At 39.3% G+C, this 13,758-nt stretch overlaps 1 long non-coding RNA gene across 2 annotated transcripts; it reads right to left on the bottom strand.

The window, feature by feature from the left end:
- Positions 1–1,437: 1,437 nt before the first annotated feature.
- LOC122193124 lies at positions 1,438–13,163 on the bottom strand. Of its 2 annotated transcripts, XR_006182820.1 has the most exons (6): positions 13,052–13,163; positions 11,903–12,024; positions 10,801–10,903; positions 8,311–8,401; positions 7,851–7,958; positions 1,438–3,669 (listed from the first exon to the last, which is right to left on the bottom strand). It is a non-coding gene; the product is annotated as an uncharacterized LOC122193124 (long non-coding RNA). The 2 variants fall into 2 exon arrangements; XR_006182821.1 differs by lacking the exon at positions 10,801–10,903.
- Between the last annotated feature and the right edge of the window lie 595 nt (positions 13,164–13,758).

Here is a 13,758-nt window from a genome sequence, read left to right as displayed (position 1 = left end):
GCTCATCCCATGGAGCGTCTGCAGCGCCAGCGTTTAAAGATCCACGGGGTGAGCCAGCCCTCCTCTGCTCCCAGCCTGCCAGTCCCAGCAGCATATCGAACCACAGCACTAGCCCCCAGCAAATGCCCATCCCATTATTCAGCCTGACTGGCCCCACTGCCACCCTTACAAGCACAAAAAGGTGACGTTTTTAAGTATGGTTATTGTAAATAATGGACAGCTGGAGAAGCTCGCTTCCCAGCCTGATGCTCACTCCCAGGGCTAAGCATGCTCTTGCCCTATATCCGCACCCTGGTTGGGCAATGTGGGCAGTCAGTGATGGAGGGCACTGTCAGGGATTTCCCTCGCAGTCACTGGCACCGGTGGCCTCTTATGCTTTTGCTGCCAGGAGCCTGTCTCTGTCTCCCCTTGACCACCCCCTTAGGTAGCCAGAAGCAGCACCCAGCCCCCCCCTGCGGCCCCCCTTGTTCGAACCCAGCTCTGCTTCCTTCTTGCTGACCAGTAGCTCCATCCATGTGGCCCAAAGCCACGCGAATGGGCACAGGTGGTCAGCCACACATTAAACACACAGCTGTATGTCTGCCAAGATGTTGAGCAACATGAACTGAGCACAAAGCATTGCTGCTGCCCAGCAACTGACCCTGCATTGATTAAATTCCATCTTCAAACGTATGGCTCAGCATGCAAGCATCAACACGTTGCTCGCCATGGGGATGCTTGACTGACTGAAAATAAAAGGAATGGCACGAAGTGTGGTATAGGCATTTCTTACCTCACAGCACCTCATTGGTGTCACTTTTGTAATACTGAGCTCTTCAGAAACACTGAACCATGATGAAAATCACAGAGATGTGAAGGCATTCTCTTTGGATTCTTCATTCTCGTACAGACTGCATTGGCCAGAAGGGCATTGTAAAAATAACTGCATTTCTGGCTAGCTGTGATTATAAAAAAACTAAAAATGCTCCCCTTCTCCCCCTTGGGAAGCAGGTATTCAGAGTTGCAGTCAATGAGTTAGTGGAGTTTTTTATTACTTGTTACAGACCTTATTTTGGGTATCGGTGTAGCACATCTCTCCATCTGAACCCCCCCCCCCCCCCCCCCTACAACTTCTGAACAATTTCCTCTTGGTGATAGCAAGGCATACGTTTGTCCACCTGTAAATTAGCCCAGATACCTATGATTTGACAGTTATGAGCAAAGAAACTCAAGCATTAGAGCTCGGTGCTAAAGATGTAGTTCAGTAACAACCACCATTTGTTCTTTTACTAATTGTTTTGAAGATGATGGAAATTCATCTACAGACATAAAATCTTCAAGTGTGACAATGTATACCTACAGACAATCTAGAAATGTTAAAGATTGCAGAAGAACTTCCTAAATTGGAAGCTGAGATTTCAAAATAAATTTTACTTAGGCATTTATTATCCTGAAGGCGTGATTAATATGTTACAATGAAATGAACATTGTGTCAAAACAGAAGGAATGAACTTCATTGGAGGGACACACACACACACAAAAGTGCCTATATAATATAGAATTATACATTGTAACATAAAAGACAAAAATATGGTTTGATTTTCTTATGTAAATTTCTGGACAATAGCGCTATGTATTGATTATTGATTTCATCTTTTGTTCCCATTACTTGTTGAAGTACCATATTTCCATTTAACTATTTGGCTTGGTGAGTTCCACTCCCTCCTTTAAAGATACCCAGTAAAAACAAGAGATCATTATTAGCTGCCGTCTTGCTCTTGCTCTTGGCATCTTGATGCTTAATTTTTCAAGTTCACTTATTGACTTACTCTCTGTCATCTACTGGTCATGAACCAGTTTGAAGGCAAACTATAGATCTTGACACCGCTTTGTATACTCTGCACTCAAATCAACCACATGGCACATATTTTAGAGGCCTTAACAGCTACGCATCTGTTTTTGTTCCTTCTTTGTCCATTAGATATCTCTATTACCTTGTTGATGTGACCCGTTTGACAAATTTTTTTGCCTTTACAATTACGTTGTTATGTTCTATTGTGGATATTTGATCAATTATGATTTTTTTTTTTTTTGCTAATCTTGCAACCTTTGCCCGAAGCACTGGCTTTCAGATGAAAAACTACATAGTTTCATAAGTACTATACAGTGTCTTTGAAGTTTGGGAATCTTAGATCCATAGTTACTTAACAATGGTATATTTTACCACTAATATTTTTTCAATATCTTTTAAAAAGAAATGCTAAGCCCCCTAACATCCACAGCTGGATTTCCTTTGTCCTTACTTAAAGAAATAAGGAAGTGATGCTTTGTAAACTGATGAGAGACATGTGAAATGGTTCTAGTGACCCTTCTGAGAATGGCTGGCTCTGCTCATTCTTATGTCTACAAGCTGGAGCTCAAACTTCTCAGAGATCAGAACACTACCACAATACATCTCAAAGCTGGACATGAATGTAACCCTTTTTGCATGAGAAAATCTAACTAAAGCTGAGATTTGGATTCCAAGGGAAAATTAAATGCCAAAGAAAGCAAAATTTTCAAGCTTCAGACTTGTTTAGACTGACAGGATTCTGATTGATAGTTTGAGTTGGCTCCAGGAATTATGGCATTTAAATGCAACTAAGCCTCAAGCTGGAGGTTTACTGGACTGCTGCCTCATATCTCTCTTCCATGCATCCACATCAGGATTAGTCTTTCTTCAGGAATTTCTATTTCAGCTGTTTGTAATTAATCCTTGGACATGGAGAAAAACAGTGTATCTGTTGAGTGCAAGAAGACAAACTGGACTCCCTAAGCACAGTGATCCAAATTTACATGCTTAAACTCAGCTTGAGTGAAAAGCATTTGAAGTTCAAATTGCCTTGGAATTAATTGCAGAAGACAGAAAGATTGAATAACAAGCAAAGCAGGTCAGGTAAATAACTGCCTAACAAAGGTCAGAAAAATGTGAGGGCTGTTGATACCTGAGTTTAGAGAACTTATGATTGTAGTTCCACCTGGGGACTTGAAGAAACCATCCAAATAGAGAACAAAATGCAGGAAAGAAATATAAAAAATAAGTATATTTAAAAAAGGGGGGTTAGGGCGGATAGGGGGAGAGAATAGAGTCATTCAGGTAAATAATAGCACTTTTTTGTATTTATATGATACCTTCCATCCCATAGGCTCCCACAGCAGCTGGCAAATTTAACAAATTGAGAGCCTCGTAACCACGTAACAAAATTATTTTATCTGTCTCTTATAGCATTTCCACTGAAACAAAGAGCAGCAGTTTAACAAGGTAGATCTACTATGGTGTACAACACAGTTAATTAAAGCTATACTGAGGATAAAATTATCAGTAGCTGGAATGGATGCTGAAATCTGGATTGAGCAGCTGTTGGAAAGAGTATTTCTCCAGTTAGCAACGGTGTTGAAGCCTTATCTCAGATCTTGCAGTCCTACCATGCCCAGGGCAGGCATTCTCATGAGTGCTCCTCAGGGCAGCTGCTTCCGTGCGAGGTACCTTCCCAGCTTGTAGGCTCTCTCATGGCAAAGTTTTGTTGTTGTATTCCCTGGACAGAGATAGACTGTAAAGATCCAGGCAGAAAGGCTGGCTCAGAAGTTGATCAAGAGGCATCGTACACTCCAACTTTGAGATGTATCTGCATCAAGCTCATCTGTCTTGCACTGTGGACAGCAAACAGGCAATGTGAAGAGGTTCAAAGTCATTTCACAGAATAAATAAATAATCCAAAACCACCTCTAGTTTTGCTGTTGAAACAAGAGGAAGGTATGTTGTCAAAAACAAAGAGATAATTTGCAATCATGTTCATTTCTGAATGGTGCAAGGACATGTTAAGAAACATGTTTTGGTGAATATGTCATGAGAAAAGAATTATATAACAATGAGCAGAACTGACTAATTCAGCAGTCCATGTTTTCTACGGGTTATTCTTCCAGAGGTTTTAAATAGCCACAGATGGATTTGGGAATTCATCTTCTGACTGTTATAAGCTAGAGTGTAAACAATCAAAGTCATCCTACTGTGATTCTGACATTTCTGAGAAGTCAGACATACTTCACATGGCACCAGAAACATCTTAATTGCAAAGAAAAATGAAAGAATTAGCATGGCCTGGCCACCTTCTCGTACTAAAGAACGAATGTTAGAAGCTCAGGGCTTGGAAAACTTCTCAAGAAATTGCATGGTTTAGACTGAGCCACAGATTAGAATATGCATCTCATTGTTTGCACAGAAGGTATAAAGAAGAAAACAACGTGTTAGTGCTTGTCTAGGACACATCTGACCACCCAAACAGAAAAAATGTAAAGAAGTACAAACTTGACTCTTTTCTATCCCACTAACAGAGGGCACATGGCATTAGCCAATTGCAAAATTTAATTAATCATTTTCCTTTTCTTCCTATTCTGCCTGTGCCAAATCCATGGAAGCCACTGCCTGCTGCCAATCAGAGAGAGAAACTGGAGGTAAATAAGATAGTGGTCGCTGCTGGAACAGGGGCCCCAGCACAATTTTCATTTCTTTCTTCCAACCTTCTTCCCCTTATCCCACAAGGTTGTACTGTGTCTATCTCCTCATTCTGCCAGCAGAAACGGGTTACCAGAACTCAGACACCAATTTTCCTGCCAGCTTTATCACTTCCTGCAATCCTTTCCAAGAAAAGAACAACAGTGCCAAAATCCAGTCCCAATCTTTTGTTCTTCAGGTGAGGACAAAGGATCTTCAGTCACATTTTATGGTCTTCACAGCCACTGAAGTCCCTAACTTCCGGGAGAGCAATATCAGCACCAACGCAAAGTATCAATTTGTGAAGTAAAATATTACCAGCTTTTTGACAAAGCTGTAATATTTTCACTTTTAGCTCATTTTGATTGAGAAACATTTTATCATAGCAGAACTCTGCACAGAAAAAAATGCATTTTGCTTTATGACTAGATTCAATCTGGACCAATTCAATCAAAATTTTTCTCCAACAGCTTAATTTAAGAAAAAGATCAAAAAAAAAAACACATAAAAGTTACAAATTTTGCTGTCAATGTCATGGCAGTGACAGATTTTTTTGTTGTTGTTGCTGAACCATTATCTTCCATACTGAATTTTTCCATTTCTGGTCAAAGGTGACTTGTTTCTATAAACAGAAACAACAGAAGCGTTTTCACACTTCAAATGTTTTAAAACAAAATTGTTTTGTGTAAAAAGCAGGCTTGGAGAATTTCATCCTTGAAGGTTAATGCATCAGAGTCCCGTATCAGTGCTGATAAGGGCTCTAGATAATGACTTTTAAAAAAGAAATCCAGTCCTTGTATTGCTTTCCTAATTCAAACATGGTTTCAAAAAGAGATACGTGCAATAAGGAAGTCCTTATAGGTCTTCAATTTCTGCGTACCAAGGGAAGGAAGGATATACATGAATGTAATAGCAATAATAGTTCTGTCCTTGAAGAGAGAAAGGTACAGCTATGAATACCCAGAAGGAATACACATTTGACAACTGCTGTGCTACTGCTTGGACATCCCAGCCCAGAACACTTAGCAGAAAATGCTCTGCGCTGTTATGCATCTGCTCCAGGGAATCCAGTACGCCAGCTAACACAACTACAACCACCCTGGAGACGCAGTGAAACATTGGCCTTGCTCTGTGCAGCGTGCTTGTGAGTAATGGCCCGCCGTGTCCTAAATGCAGCACGTTGCAGGGTATGGTAATGAAAGAGCATCGAAAGTGACCTTCCTGAGCTACGCCTTGGCAAATAGTATTTCACTGACCATACATCAACTCTAGCTTTGCAAGCCCTTTCGTCACAGCCAATTCTCAAACTTAACAATGGGAACTAAAATCCAGATTCCCGTTAAAATTAACGGTATGAGATACGCAATAAATTTCAGAACTTCTCAACATGTGTTGTGAAGCAAAACCCACAAATATATAACAACCTCCTCATCCATCTTGGATACAATATTTCTGCGTTTTAAGTTGGTCTTCACATAAAAATATCCTCAAATAAAGGTGGAACCAGAGTAAAATGGCAGTTAAATGATACATTCAATTAAGATATTGCTTAGAGTCTTCAGTCTTGAATATCTTCAAGACTTAGTGGCAAATACAGACAACATTGTTGATTTTTACCTCGGAAAATGAAATTAACAGTGTGCTGTAACTGAATTAGATGCATCCTAATGATTTTGCCCTGAAGTGAGAAAAAATTTGGATTTCATCTCTGCTCTCAAAGTAAGCCATCACTAGTATCTTTGGGTGACAATTTGACAGAAGAATTTGGCAGGTTTTCACACCAAGTGCTTAAATTAAATGAAAGCAAACTCAGGATATCTCATCTTTCTTTCAACAAGATCTTCTGTGATTTCATCTTCATGAGATTCAATACTACTCAATTGGAAAAAGGGAAAAAGAAAGAAATATTTTAGAATCACAGAATGATTTAAATCATCTAGCTCCAACAGCCATGGGCAGGGGCACCTTGCACTATGTCAGGCTGCTCAAAGCTGCATCCAGTCTGACCTCGAATGCTTCCAGGGATGGGGATGTCATATCTTCTCTGTTCTGTGCTCCTGTTCCAGTGCCTTACTGCTCTCACAGTCAGGAATTTCTTCGAAACGTCTAATCTAAGCCTAATCTCTTGCAGTTTAAAATCATTATACATTGCCTTATTGCTGCACTCTACACATAAAGGCTCCCATATGGAAAAAGAAATTACATTTATATGCACAAACTCATGCATAAGCAGCATAAATCTCACACAGTATCTACAGGATAGTTGATAGAAAGTATGTACTGATCAGGGAGGAAAGCTCCATGTCTTTTTCTTCTTTTAGATAAATCTTATTTTATTTATTTTATTTTATTTTATTTTTAAATTTTAGCCATATAAAAGCACACTTCAACCACATTAGCATAGTTAATAGCTAAAGTCACTTTTTTTTTCAGAAGAGATAAAAATAAAGAGCTACTCAAAATCCTGTTCTTCCATTCACTATGCAATTTCAGTTCTGCAATCTCTTCTGTGTCACTGTCTGGTTTTCATTTCCGAGTTTCTCTTGCAGTAATGCAACATGAATTTCTGTAATCCCTGTTCCATCTGGTATAGAAGGCACTTGGGCGCACCTACCTTCATCAACAAAATAGGTATTACTAAAAATCCAGCACTTCAATAACATAAAAAAGTGTAACATAAAACCACTTCCCTAATAGAAAATATTTAAGATGAAACCTGCCTTCAGATGTTAAACAAGGAGCCTAGCTATGCTGACAAAAGTTCAGTATTTTGTATGGTGTCTATTCTTTGCAGAAATTTGTGAACCTAGTGGTGCTCACTGTGCTATTCAAACCCTGAAAAAGAAAAACAAAACAAAACAAAACAAAAAACAAACAGTATGCTTTCTGAGCTGGCTTCCTGATATATTTCAGAGTGCACTCTCTTAATGTGAGTAGGGAGCAGCAAAAGCAAGAAAGTGTACAAGCACCAAAACTGCCACTGGTTTGGTTGAATCGCACATGGCTGCATTTCAGGCCTGACAGAGCAAACCGGTACAGGAATTATAAAAGATCGAAGTTACTAGCTGCAGTTTAGAGGGAGAAGTACAGCGCATAGAAACGGAAAGACTTGCTGAGTATCTCAAAGGAGGATGGCACGCAGGTGTCAGGGCTACCAGCTGGGGTCCTCCTTCCCATTCCTACAAGCATAAGCAAGAGCAGCTATTACAAGAGCTTCTTTCCCGTGGTTCTCATGGAAATAGAAACACAAAAGGGCACATCCCCTGAAAAGGAGATAATGCTTCACTTCTTCTACGAATAACTTACCAAAAAAAAAAAAACAACAAAAAAAAAAACAAACCTTGAAAAAATTATTTTTTTCCCCCATTACAGCAAATACAGGATAGCCAGAGTGTGAAATCAGTGCTAGGCGACTTCAGGGAGATAGGCTTTTCCTCAACGCTCAGAACTGCAAAGGAGAGAGAAGCATATGAAATAAGATGTTAAAAAAGAAGAACGAAAGGATATTTTCGTAGTGAGACATAGCCTCTTACAAGGGGCAACTTTAAGGACTATTTCAAGGTTCATATATCTTCTAAATTTTATATATATATATTTAAAATCACGTGTTTATAAATAAATGTTAATGAAAATTTTGAATTAAGTTCTAAACTGGTCAGGTTGCATGCCTACAACTTCTGGGACTGCCTACTTTTGTGTGCATCTACACATTTTGATTTAAAAAACGTTTTAATTAAAAAAACAAAACATTCCCTAATATAGTGAACAATTTTCATTGATGAAATTAAGTGCCCCTTTACCGGTTGCTTCTTCTGGCAACTCTAATTTCGAACTCTTCATCTGAGAGCTCAGCTCAGCAGAAGGCAGGTGTACAGAAGACATCATGTTAGGCTGCAAAATACATTTTGCTACAATTAAGTTCAAGAAATGCAACTAGACAGGATAACATTGGTGTAGTAGTTCTCTTAGTTGTTTTGAGCTTTTCCTGAGTCTTCTACATGTTTTTCTTCTCTTACTCCCAAATGCTGAAAAAAAAACCAAACAACTCTCCACTCTCCATCTCCCCCCTGCCAAAAAACATAAAATAAATATTTCCTTGGCAGAGGTATAATTTGGCAGCAAGACCTTTGAGGCTGATATACTTCAGCAACAGTTCTGCTACTACCCAAAATTTAGATGCAGGAAAATAAATAAATAAATAAATAAAAATAATAAAAAAAAAAATGAGTAGAGCAAAGAGAAATCAAAAATTTGTAGATGGAGCAGAGCCAGTTCTCCCTTGTCTGCTCCATCAGTCAGAAGGGTGTATCATCAGCATTCCAGGACGGACTGCAATCATTCACTTTTATAACTAGAATAAAAGAAGAATTTAGCATAAATTCCACAGGAACCAGAGCTGTTCACATAATGCAGATTGCTTAGGCAGACAGCATTTGTTTGCAGGTTCTTGGGTACTTTCAACGGTGTAGCACTTGACTACTCCATTAACTTCATAATTGCATCTCTGTCAAGAAACAGCAGTCAAAGAAACAGATGAAGAACCTTCAAACAACATCATAGCAATGGTGTAGCATTATATTCCCAGGAGGAAAAAAATTCCAGACCTCAGCAGGTTAGATTGCCGTGACTTTTTCATTGTTACTAAAACAAACAAACAAAACCTAAATTAACTGAAACATCCCTACGCCCATCTCAATCCAGTTAAATCAAATAGCGGTAAATTGCGATTTGGTGCAAGATGCAGGAGAGACACTAAGCCTCTGTTCGACAAATTCAGTGTTTTTTTCTCCTGTCAGTTCTTCCCGTAGTCGTCAAGACTAGAGTAAAAATCACTCCTCTGTTTACCTCATGGAATCATGATTTACTATTCTATCACAAGCTTCTTGTGTAAGTTTTAGGGTAGTGAGAGCAGAGGTTGGTCAACGGCACTGATCTTCACACCTGTGTTCAAAACACAACCATACTCTTTTATTCACATTGCTGATGAGAAATATTTTTGGACAGAAATCACTGTTAGCTCTTACTTCAAGAGTACTTGTCCTTTTTTTTTCTAACTTTTTCTCTCAGCTCACTTTTTTCCACACCTAAACCAGCAAACATTTCTCCAGTCTATTACTAATGAGATCTGCTCCAATTCTGTTTCACACAGAAAGTGCAGGGGGAGGAGGGTCTGGGTGAGCTGACACTACAGAAGGAAAGGAATAGGTTAGGCTAAAAAAAATGGCTGTGCTAATCTTGCCTCTTCCTCCGGTTTTTCTTATCTTAAACGGCTCACATCTTTGTACTTTTTCACAGTTAAACATCTTTCTTACAATTCTGCCAAAATTCTGCAGCTGTGCAGTATCAAAACTAGATTTTGGACCATGGACAGCTGAATTCTTTGGAGGAGAGTCACAGCTCCTCAAAACATAACTAGAAAAAACTGAAGCATCAGCGCTGCCAGAAGGCCAAGCCTTTTAAGAACTAGACAGAGAAAGGCTCTCAGACAAAGGGGAGGAAGGAGTGAAAAAAAGTAGATAAATGATCAGTTGCACTGGAGATCCAAAGATAGAAAAGAATGCAGTTACAGAAGAACACTCATAAGGAAAACATGTAGAATGCAAAGCAATTTGTATGATTACAGTAAAGAAACCTGAGGTGAGCAGTGGTGTGGCAAAGAACTTGAAGGACAGAGGAGAAAGTAGCAGATCAAACAAAAGTAGATGAATCCTTCTCACATTTGGAATGTAACCTCTTTGTATGTCTTTTATTGCTACTCTTCGAAGAGCAACTGCCTCTGACATGAATCTGCCAAAAGGCTTTTATTTAGAGTTTCATATGTATTTCTTTTAAAAGGCCCTATATCTCCCTCGTACCTGAGAACATTGGCCCTTGAAATATTCCTGTAAGCTCAATATTTTCATCGGCCAAATGGTACTTAACCACACTGATGATAGCTGAGGATATAGTCTGGTGCGACCAAAACTCTGTAAGCAACCAAAAAATTTGAGTGACAAGTGACAAGATTTGCTAAAAGGAGAGTTGACCAGAATGTTTCAGGCTCTCTAGTTCCCAGCAACAGCATATGGTGATGAAATGTGTTCTTGCATTGGCATCCTGCTAATCCTGCCTGGGTTCTGCACCTGTGGTGGGAATGCCTCTCAGGAAACAGAGAGTCAACAGTGCCTCACAGCATCACCAGCTTCTACTATGTGAATAATGTGAGCTGCTCACACATTTGCTCTTTCTTTTTTTTTTTTTTTTTTTTAAACCGTTTATCCAGGTCTCCTTTTTAATGGATATTCACATACCACAGCCTGCAGGACACGGACTTGCTGCAGGTCCTTTTAATTCTGCTTCCACTCTCTGCTCTTGGCTGCAGCTTGTGTTTCGTTCCCTCCACAGAAGCAGTTCCTACCAGAAACACGTGGTCAGAAAAGGCTGCTCTGGAGACTAATGAATGAGTTCCAACAGTCCTCCCCCAGGAGGGTTCAGCCTCCCAGTGACCAGAAATCTTATTCCAGGGCTGAGTGCCTGCTGGGAGATGTTTTACACTACAGAAAAATACTGGTGAGTCCCTAAAGCTTCTTTTCCACAGTGTGGGAAATACATGCCCTGGAGCCCAAGGAGCTTAACCCATGAGTCACCTGGCTTGGCTTTGGAGACAAGAATAAAACAAAAAGCATCATGTTGATTCATTAAAGTCAAAGTTTAAACTTGGAATTATTGAGTATGAAAGAAAGCAAGAAAAGAAAAACATAGACAGCACACTATTTATAGAGAACCTAATTCCAATCTGTCCTTCTAGCTTGAACAGGGCTTCTCTGAGACATACCTTGGACAAGGAAAACAAGCGATGATCCACATCCTATCTCCAGCATTTATCTTGCCTGCCAGAGATGATCTCTGGCTTTGTCCGCCCTCAGAGCTGAGACAGAAGGCCCTAGACCCATTTTGCTCCCAGGCACTCTTTCAGAGCTGGAGTCCCAGAACAACAGGCATGTAGATCCTGGGATATGTTACCTGAGATGCAGCTGCATCTTCTCCCTGCTTTTTGTTTCAATGTACTTTTGAGTGCTTTCAAATGCGCTTCAGACCTCCCAGATCCTCTCTTGGTTTAACAGAAACATGGCATGGCATCATGCAAAACAACTGTAACTTTATCCTTGTACAAACTTGTTTTTATTTCGTTTAAGCGGTCTTCTTGAAGGCTTGACATCGTGAGGAACATTATAGCACTTCACAAACTATACATCAAAGGATTAACTACATAAACATTTTGTTAAATTTGGTGTCACTATTTCATCATTAACCAACTGTAACTGCACATTTTATTACTAATATTAATTATTAGTCTTGACAGGTTTGCCCCTTATAGTGATTTCTACAGACCTTACGCGAGCATTTCCTCACCTCTGATCACCTCTGTCTTTGTGACACTCATGGATAATTGCTGGCTTTCTCCACGGGGTTTCTTAATCCTTCTATCTGATACCCCCAGCAGCTCTACCTCCATCTAATTGGTAGGGTCGCAGCTGGAGAGGAAAGAAACACGAGTTGAAAAACCATGAATTGCCTCTGGTTATATCATTTCCTAGTGATGTCATACATTCTCACAAAAAGGCTGTAGGCAGAAGGAATCTCAGGCACAACTGAAAGGAGCTTTTAAAGGCAAAGAAGAGGAGATGATAAAGGCAATCCCCGTCTTTCTTCGGTGGAACAATTACAGCCATAATTCCCTGGTTTAACATTTGGCTTGCTAGAAGAGTAAGGTACTACAGTGTCTACTCAAATACAGGGTAGCTTTTCAGCTTTTAAAATTTGTTTTCATGATTATAAAATATTTTTATTTACACGTGGTAACTTGGTACTTATCAACTGGAGTTCCAGAAAACTAATAACTTTATCCTTACAGATGCTGCTATAAAAACATCTCCAGAAAACTAAATTGACTTCAAGATATCAGAGTTAACAGAAGTAGACAACCTTAGCCCAGTGTGTAGATTTAGTTTCATACAATATGTTTTGCCTTGTGTGCTCACACTTATGAACAAATTTATTGAGTAACGGAGGTTTAAAGAAGCACTGATGAGTCTTCCTCCACAGGTTTTGAGAAAAGGAAAGCCAACAGCTATAGAAAAGTGTGAAATCAAAATTCCTGGATGTGAGAACCCCATCTTTCATATTATATGGAAAGCAAAGTATTCATACAAAGAAATGAACATTTCCTGGCTACGAGTTTACTGCGTAGTTTTTTTTTATATCACTTTTAAGAACAGATTTTATTTTGTTAAAAAGCAAAAAAGTGTCTGTCTCCATATGTTTTCAATATTAATGGTATAAAACCTAGTTGGATCTTTGGAGTGTTACCACTGTATTAAGCCTCTACTTCCTGAAACATGCTAGCATATATTATCTGACAGATTTACACAACACTTTAAGCCCTCCGGATTCTTGCTTAGTGTACAAAACAAGGAAAGTCTGTTAATAAAGCTAATGCTGTGCTAGTTGTAAAGCCAAGCATAAAATGGCATTATGTTCTTAAAATGGCACTATACTTACCTGCTACTTTGTGCTCACCCGTAGGTCAGAATGTGACAACAAAGCAGCATAACTTATCTGAACAGAATGGATCCGTGATGACCTCACCATGACTGGCTATCAATAATGGCCAACATTTACTTATCCTGTGAAAAGCAGAGAGAAAATGAGTTACAGAGACAGCGCTTGCTTTTCCCAGTGCAAAGTGTCTGCCACCTTATGCTGCTTAAAATAATGCTACTGCTTAGGAGGGACTATTTGGGAGTTGGAATAGATGAGCTCTAAGAGTCCTTTCCAACTCCAGTGATTCTGTTTGCAAAAGACACGACACCTTACGTATCACAGGGTCTGTGACCACTGGAAGCCAGAAGTAAGATGTCAGGTATCCTAGCATAGCAATTGGGCTGCTGCAACCAAGAGAATATGTACGTATCCAAGCATTAATGGCATGTTCTTGTTCATGAATGGGCAAATCTTCAGTTTGCTTTAGAAGCCCAGATGCAAATGAAGGATAAACTGGCTCTAAGTTTATTCTATCTGAAAGCATATTAACATGTTGGAAATTCTTTTAATTAATTTTTGCACCCATACTTGATTGGGTAAAAAATTTTTTCCTCAAAATGCTCTCTTTAACCACTTTCTCAGAGCTGCCTTCCCAAGTATATTCATTTAAGTTTCTGTATTTAATCTGTAATTATTTTTCTCCATTTCCTAACCTGACTAGGAAT

This window comes from Lagopus leucura, unplaced genomic scaffold (genome assembly GCF_019238085.1).
Source record: "Lagopus leucura isolate 7727_CA_CO unplaced genomic scaffold, USGS_WTPT01 63738-0_obj-0_obj, whole genome shotgun sequence".
Lineage (NCBI taxonomy): Eukaryota > Metazoa > Chordata > Aves > Galliformes > Phasianidae > Lagopus > Lagopus leucura.
Note: the sequence above shows the minus strand (reverse complement) of the source record. Positions and strands in the feature narration are given on the sequence as shown.